Genomic DNA, 10492 nt, shown 5'->3' on the forward strand with positions numbered 1-10492 from the left:
ACACGGGGTGTCCTCGTCCACCAAAGAGGCTGCACAGCCCTGTCCCGGCCAGCTCCTAACGGGTGCCACACAGACCCCATTCCTCTCCCCAGAGACCCCGTTCTGAGGGGAACAGGCCCGATGCCCTGGATGTGTAGGCGACAAGAGTGATCTGGGGCTTCTGGAATTTTCCAGACAGGAGCCATGTGTGGGACCCCGAGAAAGATGATACACTATCCCTTAAACCCTCATGACATCCACCCTATCCAGGAACTTCAGAGAAGAAACCCCAACACCTGTGCCAGAACCTCAGACTCTGCGTCAGACTTGACTCTGGCCTCTTTTGGTGACAAGCCTTCCTCGAAAGCAACGCATGATGTTTTTTGAAAATAGGTCAGTTCGTTGGGGCACCTGGGTGGCTCGGTCGGTTAGGCAGCCGACTTCGGCTCAGGTCATGATCTCGCGGTCCGTGAGTTTGAGCCCCGTGTCGGGCTCTGTGCTGACAGCTCAGAGCCTGGAGCCTGTTTCAGATTCTGTGTCTCCCTCTCTCTGTGACCCTCCCCCATTCATGCTCTGTCTCTCTCTGTCTCAGAAATAAATAAACGTTAAAAAAAAATTTTTTTAAAAAAAAGAAAGAAAATAGGTCAGTTCATGTGTTTTCTGAATTAACTCTTCCCACCAGCCTGGAGGTAGTGACACGTGGGAGGATGTCTTCGCAAGTGGAACCATCCCTTCCCCTTCCAGAAGCCCCCTTCCCACATCTGGAGGCCAGGAAGGCACAGCAGGCGTGTGGTGGGGGGAGGGGCGTGATGGGCAGAGGCAGGGGTGGGGCAGGCGGGCAGGGCAGCAGGGGCATGGGGCAGGGGCGGGAAGGGGTGAGGGGCGGGCAGGGGTGCGGCCGGCATGGTAAGGTGGGCAGAGGCGAGAGGGGCAGGGCAGGTGTGAGGCGGGCAGGGGCGGGCAGGGGAGGGGTGACCAGGGACGGGAAGGGGTGTGAGGCAGGCAGGAGGGGAGGGGAGGGGAAGGGCGGGCAGGGGCGGCAGGGACGAAGCAGGCAGGGTACGGTGGGCAGAGGCGAGAGGGGCAAGGGCAGGGGCGAGGCAGGCAGGGGCACAGCCTCCCAGCCGTGGGCTCGCCGGTCCGTGCCACGCAGACTCACTTGGCTTTGGCCCTGGGGGTCCGGGCGGTGTGTGAGGGTCTGACGCGTGAACACGGAGGCCACCCGGGCTTTGCAGGGACGCGCGGCCAGGCGCCAGGCCAGTCTGGACGGGGCGGTGCTGACGGCGGCCAGCGCTCTTCCCGAAAGGGAGCGGGGAGGGACGAGAGAAAGGACGGGGCCGGCGGCAGGGAGCAATCTGACCCAAAGGGAACCTCTTCTCCCGCGACGGGGGCCAAGGTCGGGGACCCAGGCGAGGCCGCGGGGACAGCCAGCCGCAGCCACTCTCCTGGGGTTCACCTCAACCCTGGGCTTGGGACGCGTCACCCCAGCTCTGCCTACACCTTCATACCACGTCCCCTTCTGTCCCCTGGTGAGGACACCCGTCACACTGGCTTGGTCAGCGCTCACCCCACGAAGGCCGGGGACACAGCTCAGCCGAGATCCTCTGCAGTGACGCCCCACCACGTCCCCTCACATGGCTCCAGGCTCCCGGTAGCGGAGCACGTCTGGGCTGGACGGGAGAGGTCCCGGCCCGCCCCCGCCCTCCCTGTCCCTCACGGTTCTCGAGCTGTGGGCTGGCACTGCCCCGACACGGCCCACGCTTCTTCTGGGAACTTTTGGACCGGGGATAGGATCACCCGCCCTCGTGAGGGCGTCCAGGGCCCCGTGACCACCTCCAGCACAGCCCGGGCCTTTTCTAGAAATGGGAGGTCGCTGCCCACCCCGGCCATGACCCCCACCCCTCGAGGGGCCGTGTGCTGGGGGCGGCCCCCAGAAGCGCACAATGGCTTCCGACGGCAGTCCCCACATCATGAGTAAGGAACCCCACTCGGGCACTGGCCACGCCTTCCCTGTCCTGCAGCCAGAGATCATTCTGGAAGTCCCCCCTGTCTGGTCATGCTGTCACCGGATGGCTTGAGGCTAGAGGAGCAGGGCCAGCCGGGTCCCCACCCACACCCGCACCGTGGAGCTCAGGCTCCAGGTCTATCCTCACTGCACCCACAGCGGCCAGCAGGGACAGGCCCGGACAGCCCTGGTCACAGCCCGCACTGCCCAGCAGACTCCACCGGGGCAGATTCGCAGCATGGAGATGCCCCAGGTCCTGCCATCAGGGCTCCGTGTGCAGAAATCCTGCCGCGAGGCACCACGGCCCGAGCTCCACGGCAGCGTGCGGCCCTGCGGGGCCTGAGTCCCCGACTAGGAACCAGACCCCACGCGCTGCCCGGTGCTGGGCGTCTACACGGCTGGACACGGCTCGACAGCTTCCTCCCCTCCCTCTGTGGCTCTGTTGACCTCATCTGAGGTACCAGGCACTCGGGTTCCCGACACAGTGGATCCAGAAAACCCCTCTTGCCTCGTGACTGCCTGTCCACACTACAGGCCTACGGCCTTGATCTCCTTGTGACAGAGAAACTCCTGGCCTAACGCCCACCAGAGGCTCCAGGAGGTTCCCTTCTGTCCACATCGTCCTCGGGCCTGATGGGAGGACTCCATTCTCTCAGCCACCAGACGAGCCCCACATGCAGTCAGATGGCGGAGGCGGGGCCCTTCGCAGAATGGACAGCCGGGCACTTGCTCACGGCCACCCTGACCCCGTGAGAGAGTCCGAACGTAGGAACAAAAGTGACAGCAGCACGCAGCCCTTTGTCAGAAATCACACGCAGAGGAGGAGGCGGAGGGTGACGAGTATCGACCCGTCATCTTTGGGCAGAAAACTGCAGGGCTTTTGGGTTTTTTTGTTTTTTTATTTAAAACTACTGTAAACCAATTGGAATAAAATGACCCAGGGGCAACTGGAGAACCTGGAACCGGTTATGCCTTCCAGGCTCAATGGCCCTTGTCATCCACGCTCCGCACCGGCCGCTGTGGTCACACCCTGGAGGTGGGGGTCCCAGAGCCACCGCTGAGTGAAGAGGAGACCGCAGAACAGCGGGCCACGGAAGAGCGGGTCACAGAAGAACCTAAACACTGTGATTGAAACCGGGCACGGCTGAGCAGTGCATGCACCTGACCTACACCTACCTGCCGTCTACCTGTCTGCCCATCCCCCATTTATTATCCATCCGTCCGTCGGCCACCATGCTTCTGCCGTCTGTCCACCGTCTGTCTCACAAGCAAACAGCAGCAAGGGAGGGATGAACACAGAACTGAGGACGTGGATGCTTCTGGAATGAGAGCCCCCGCAGAGGCAGCCTGGGTGTTGGAAGTGTTATCAGAGTTCGATGGTTCCCGGCGGGGACGGGAGTCGATCTTTAGTCTGTACCCACATCCAATAGACACTCGTGATTTGCGATTTGTTTCATGAGTCCTCGAGAGTTAAGGCTCTTTCTGCATTTATTTAAGGCTTAGGAGTTTAGTCTATTATGTGGTTTCCCACGTCATTACTATGAGAAATCTTGACCTGTAACGTCAAATTAGGAGTTAGCGTCAACCAAGGAGAACATGAATGTGAAATACGCCGTTCTCCTTCTGGAGCAAAGTGGGCCAGGAATTCTCCTCCGAGCTGCAGACAGCAGCATCCAGAAGCCAGACTCTCCTCGGCCCTTCGACAGGGACGTGTGGGCACGAGGAAACCCTGCCAGGTCTCCACTCTCCAGCTGCGAGGACTTCCAGGTGCCAAGGTTGCCACGGCCGCGAACTGGTCACGGCAGCCGCCCTGGAGCGTGAACAGTGAGAGGGCATCCGCTGTCCGGGACAGCGTGGCTGGGTGGGTACTCACGCCCGCCGGCACCCAGCCCCTCCTGCGAGCGCAGTCACGGGGACCTGAACAAGGCTGTCCTCCTCCATCCGTGGTCCGTTCGCCATCAGGACACCCAGCGTTTCCACGCAGGGCAGTGTCTGAAACCAGTCCCACATCCATCATCACCCAGGTGAACAAGGCGCTCGCAGGAGCCACTGGTCCACAGGAGGCAGTGAGACGTGGAGCGTTTGGTAGATGCCACGGGGACCCGGAAAAAAGAAACCAACACAGATGCGTTGCCCGTGAATGTGAGGTGGGCACAGCCTCCAGGGAGGGAGGGGAGAGGCTAGCGTGTTCCCACAGGGACACACCTTGTCAGTGCGTTTCTGTTTCATCAAACGTGACACACATCGTGGGTACGTGTGCTCGCTGGGTCACCTCGAGGCCACCTCACTGCACTGTGGATCAATTCCCGGATATATCTTATTGTCAGAAGGCTTTTCCTCGTGTGAAGTTCTTTTCTATTCCGTGTGGTCGGGAACGGCAGGACGTTCTCGTAGAAAACGAGAGCCTAAAGGCCCAACAAACCGCACGGAAGGCTCTTAAATCTCTACCTGAAGTAAAACAGTGATGATAATTCTGCTTTTGATCTGCGATCCGTGGAGAACCCCATGGGGCTCGGGGTCATCTGTGTGCGGGCGTCTGAGAGCCTGGCCGGCCTGGCAGGGTCGGCACCTGCGAAATCGCTGGCCCGTCCTGCCCACGACACACCTGTCAGCTGCACAGCCCGGAGGCAGCCACGCGGAAGGAGGTGGATCTGGTGTGCGGGGTGGGGGTGGGGGCTCCCCCTGAAAGTCCCGTCTCCCGGTGAGGTCGCTTCTGCACGGACGAGATTCTCGGTCTCGTGTGCAGCCAATGACTAACCTGTGGGCCACACACCGAGTGGCGGCGTGACGTCCCCTGGCACCGCCACGTCTCCGATGAAGAGCAGGGCTTGACAGAGGCAGGTGTGAAAAGAAGCTCCAGCAGGACCAGAAAACCAGCGAGGCCTTTGTGGGGACCCCTGGAGTCCCCCGCGCAGTCCCGGAGGAGACCGGGTCTTCGGAAGGAAGCGTCTGAGAACGCAGCCTTCTTCCCTCTCTATCCCATTCCGAGCCCGTCCGGGGCACAGCTGGGCTTTGACCATCGTGGCGCCCGCTTGGCTGATGGCGGAGGAACAGCCCCCGCCCTGTCGTAAGCGGTGTGGCGTCCTGATTCTGAGTGAATGACGGCCGTGTGGAGCGGTGACCGCCAGGCACAGCCTACCCTCCGGCACGTCCCATCCCTTGCCAACGGTAGGATTAAATACAGGGGCTCGTGTGCTGTAACGAACACAGAGGAGAAAGAGTCTGTAGGTTGGAATCCTCCTCATCCATTGATGAGAACGAGATAACGTCCACAGGACCCGTGTCTCCGACCACAGTCATACTTCACCAGTGCCACCGTGCGGGTGGTTGCAAAGTCTACAGATTTGCCAAGTAACGTGTGCGGATTGGGACGCCACCCTGGGCCGCGTCCTGGGTCCAAGGCTCTTCCCTGTAGGTCAAGAGTCACCGATGGGGGCGCTGAGTAGCTAGGGCTGTTGGGGCTGCAGGTCCACGGGACCATCCTTTGAGCTCCGTGCGTGCGCGAGACCCCAAGGGTGGGCGTGTGAACGAGCCGCCCCACAACAGCGGTGACCGTCCAGGGAGCGGGAGGGGACGCGTGGACCTGGAGGGCGGACTTGGTGTATCAGGGTGGTTAGTGCTCTGTCCTGGGTCATTCACCACATCGATAAAATAAAGGATACGAACCACGTGATCCTCTCAATAGATGCAGAGAAAGCATTTGACAAAATACAGCATCCTTTCTTGATAAAAACCCTCAAGAAAGCAGGGATAGAAGGATCATACCTCGAGATCATAAAAGCCATCTATGAACGACCCAACGCTAACATCATCCTCAATGGGGAAAAACGGAGAGCTTTCCCCCTCAGGTCAGGAACACGACAGGGATGTCCACTCTCGCCACCGTTATTCAACAGAGTATCGGAAGTCTTAGCCTCGGCAATCAGACAACACAAAGAAATAAAAGGCATCCAAATCGGCCAGGAGGAGGTCAGACTTTCAGTCTTTGCAGACGACACGATACTCTATATGGAAAACCCAAAAGAGTCCAGCAAAAAACTACCAAGAACAGACCCCCGAATTCAGCAAAGTCGCAGGATATGAAATCACTGTCCTGGCGTGTCTGGGGCTCCGGATGGAGGAACGCTGGATGGTGCGCTAAGGAGAGCAGGTGCCCAGCCCCTGGAGTCCTGAACACAACACAGAGAAGTGAGGGACCCGGGCTCGCGGCCCGTCTTCCAGCTGGGACATCGATCTGGCCCTGCCTGGAGCTCAGGCTGGAACCCCCTGTGCTGACCCCCGGGGCCCCTGGCACTTGTCAGCCTCCAGCGTCGCAGAGCCGACTCGTCGCCACAAGCCCGCTGGCTCTGTTCTCCAGAGAACCCGACTGATACAAGGACCCCGCAGCCGGACACCCCCGCTAGGGCTGAAAACACGTTTCGGCAAATGTGAGTCACAGGAGCGACTGTGTTTGAGACCTGGTAGCTGGCCACAGGTGCCGCTTCGTGGCCCAGTGGACGGGGCGTCCGTGGCAAGACGCCCGGCGGACGCTTGTGTGACCGGGTGCTTCCGTTCTGGGGGGAGTTTCTGCCGGAAGGGTCAAGTGAACTGGCCTCCAGCGGGCACAAGGGCGGCAGGCCTGTCGAAATTCGCGACGTGTCAACACACTTTGATTTCCAAAGGGACCGGGGGGGGGGGGGGGCCTGGCCCCAGATACTGGCGTGTCTGGGGTGCCGACATTCCATCGATGCCCCACGGGCATCTCAAACGGGCACGAAGACAAGCCGTAAGGCGGTGCAGATCCGGGGCCGGGGGCGTGGCCCTGAGGAGTGAGGGGGGCCGCGGCCCGTGACGTGTGCAGCAGGTCCCCTTCCTGAGCCCACAAGCAGGGCGGGCAAAGCTCACACCCTACACAAAAACAAACTGAGCGGAGTAAAATCTGAAACAACCAATAAACCAAGGGCCTCGCCCCCAAACTTAAGAGAACACTTACACCTGCTTCTTAAATAAGGAAACAGAACGCCATCGCGAAAACGGATACACTGAAAGAGATCTTTAATGATACGGGAAGGGCAGCACCACGTCACAAGCCAACCAAGACCCGGGGGAGATGTGAGAACACGGGACAGAGGAGGCCCGCCGTCCCCAGCAGAGGGCTGACGCCAACGGGAAAAACAGTCCAGCTCTTCGAGCCAGAATAAGACAGGAAAGGGAATCCAAACAGCCAGTGGCGTGAAAAGGCTCTCCGGTGGCCACAGAAACACGAGTCAGAGACGCCGAGCACCCCTCTCCCCACCACCGAGCGGCCGCCATCAGAAGAGCCTGTGCGTGTGGTGCCTGTGGTGAGCAGGTGCGTCGGCCGCCAGCTCTGTCCTCGGGGACCTACGTCCTCCGCTGGACAAGGTGACAATCCCGTATCCTTGAAGGAGGGCCGAGGGGCTGCGGGCTTGGCTCACAGAGAACAGAGGAGGGGGGTGCCCAGCGCGGAGGCCAGAGGAGGGGCAGGAGCCCGAGGTGAGCCGGACCGGGCGGGAACACCCTCCACCTTCCTGCCCCGACCGCGGCCCCCGCGCACACCCAGTGACAAGGGTGGGGGGGAGCGGGGCCAGCCGCACGTCGTGGGAACACCTCGGGACCCGGTCCTTCAGCACCGCTGTGCCGCGGGAGCCGCTCACCGAGCGGCCCACGCCCCGCCTCCGATGCCGGGAACGGGCCTTGCGCCCCGCATCCCAGTGCGGTGGCATTTTTGAGCACGCGGGCACCGGGGACCAGCCCCCGTGCCAAGCGCTCCCCACGCCGGTCTTGGTTCCAACGCCTCGGCGACGGGAGCTGCCAGTGAAAGTCTGGCTCCGCTCAGGGAAGGAGCCGGGTGAGCCCCGGTGCCCCCAACGCGGCCCAGGAGTCTCAGCCACCGAGGGGGCCTCTCCACACCCCCCACGTCGTGCCCCAAGCAGCGGGGAGCCGTGGGTCACAGCCGCTCGCGAGGCCCCACTCTGAATTCCTCTGACTCCGGCCCCAGACCTCACGCGACAGAAGAGAGGACTGAGCCCCCACAGACTCCAGGGCTGGGACGGGGGCCGAGTTCCTCCCAGACGCAGAACAGCAGTCAGGACCCGAGGTGCATGGACCGTCGGTTCAAACAACTGCACCTCCCGAACGCCCTGCTCCCGCCCCCTCACCTTCTGGCCAAATCCCCACTGCCTGCTCTTTCCGGCGCGCCCGGGACAGAAAACAGACAGTAGACACACGGACAATTACGAACAGGAACGGAGAGGCAGGGAGAGGCGGGGCACTCGCCAGACCACAGCCACTTTGTCCAAGGCGCCCACGCCCGTGCAGACGGTCCAGCTGTGTGGTGCCTGGGGCGCTGGAGGAGCGTGGGTGCAAACGCACAGGAAGTCACCCAGTTGTCAGGGTGGCCCCACGACCCCGGGGAGACCAGGGGCAGACCTGCTGCTCACGTGACCTCCGAGTCCTCGCCGTGCTGCGCAGGGTCCCCAGGTCACCGGTGGGAAGAGGGGGGCCGCCAGCAGCTGAGCCCCCAGGAGAACACACGCGGGAAACCCAAAACCAGGCACAGCGAGGGCACACAGCCCCGACCCCCAGAACCGGCCCCAGCCTCAGCCGGAAGCCGCCGCCCCGCCGTCGCTCCCGGCGGTGCTTTCATTGACGACGCGGCAGTAACAGAACCTGACCGCAGATGCGGTCCCCGCTGGTCTCTCTGGGGTCCTGAGGGACAGATTCCTGATGACCCTGGCGTGTGCGACAACAAGAGGTAAGTAAGTACCTCACACGGGAACCGTTCTCGGCATAACTAAGTGCACGTTTCATCAAACGTGTTGGGGGACTCGGCACGACCCCACCGCGCTCCGGGCTCACCGCCAGTGCGTCCTAAGAGCGGTCAGATGCGCGCTTGGCCTCGACACCTTGTTCCAGGTGCTGTGCAGGCCCCCGCGGGCGCGTGGCCTCGTCCCTTCCATTGGTGGCGGATTCGCTTGCCGAGGGGGCTTCCACGGAAACAGCCACCCAAGGGGCAGGTGTTGGAACGGATGTGCCCTGTGACCACCTGTCCACTCCCGGGGGCCGGCCGGGGCCAGTCGCCTGCATACCGACCGGCGGGCACCGGGTGCCCCACAGACGCTCACAGGTTGAACCGAACGGAGCTGGTTTCCTCGTACGAGGTTCCCAGGGAGGCCTGGGTCTCTCGGGCGGGTCCTGGAGCTCGAGCGTGAGCCCGTGTCACCGTCACCACGTGGTGGGGCTCCCGTGGGGACGCCGCACTGCCCCCTCCCGCTCTCCTCCTGGGCTCGTGTGTCCATGCGAACGGCCTCGGCTCACAGACAGGAGCAGAGGGACGGGTGTCCCTCAGCCGGGGCTGTGACCCGCTGACGTGACACTCCCCTGCCCTCCTGCGTGTTGGCCAGGGGCACAGAGATCAAAGCCACCTCCTGGACACCTGCCGGAGCCGCCCCGGGATCGGGACTGCTCGTTACGCGGCACGGCTGGCCCGGACGGATGCAGCTGCACGTCCAACGGCTCGGTCCTCGGTGGGGGTGGGGAGCGGGGGGCCTCCTCGCTGGCTGCTCTCTGGGGCTGGAAGGCCCTGCCTGCCCGGAGGACCTGGGGGGACCTCAGCCCGCCTGCAACCCGGGCACAGTCGGCAAAGTGCGTCCGGGGCCCCCGCTGCCGCTGCGCCTTTGCAAGTAAGGCCGCGCGGGAGCTCGCCTGCGCCTTGCCACGCGGTGTCGGCCTGTGGTGCGGCTACGACGGCACAGAATCGCGATGCAGCCAAAGTGCTCGCTCTCGGGTTCTGTAAAGGAAAGTCCCGTCCACGTGGAACACGGCAGGCCCCCGCGGGTTTGTTTCTCCCCCCCTCCCCCCCCTTTCCATGAACCTGGAGGTTCCTGGGGTCCACCGGCCACAAGACCAGCAACTCATTCACACCCAGTCGCCGAGACCACGCAGCCAGAAAGGGCCCCACCCCGCCTGGGGCTGTCACTCTGGGCCCCTCCCGGGCAGGTCGCGTCCATGGGCACAGCCACCATGGCGGGGGGGGCATGCTCACCCCCTCCCCAAACCAAGGCTCAGAGCGTCTCCGAGTCCTGCCTGGGGCCGCCCTCACCCGTGCCAGCCGGAGTCCCTTCTGGGCAGTTGTGGTCACAGGCAGAAGAATACCTCCTCCCATCAGCCCTCTGCCCCCTGAGGAGCTGGCCTCCGGGACGCCCCTCGGCAAGGGGCCCTGGGCTGCAGCCCCCACTTCGCCCTTGGCAACTGCCCACCTTTTCTTCTTTCTTACGCCGACAAATCTGAACGCGCTGGTGGTGCTGCCCGTCTGTGAGGCTCAGTCCCTGGAGGCAGAGGCCGCCTGCCTCCCTGCCCCTTGGGCGGCGTGTGCAGGCCCTGCAGGTGTGGGGCTGTCCGCCGGGAGGCCAGGAGCCCGGGCTGTGCAGGCCCCACGGGCACCTGGGGTCTCTGGAAGGAAGCACAGGGGACACGCCGGCCACGGGCCAGGCGTGGGGCTGGGGCGAG

This window comes from Panthera pardus, unplaced genomic scaffold (assembly GCF_024362965.1).
Source record: "Panthera pardus isolate Hobbes unplaced genomic scaffold, ASM2436296v1 HiC_scaffold_6, whole genome shotgun sequence".
Lineage (NCBI taxonomy): Eukaryota > Metazoa > Chordata > Mammalia > Carnivora > Felidae > Panthera > Panthera pardus.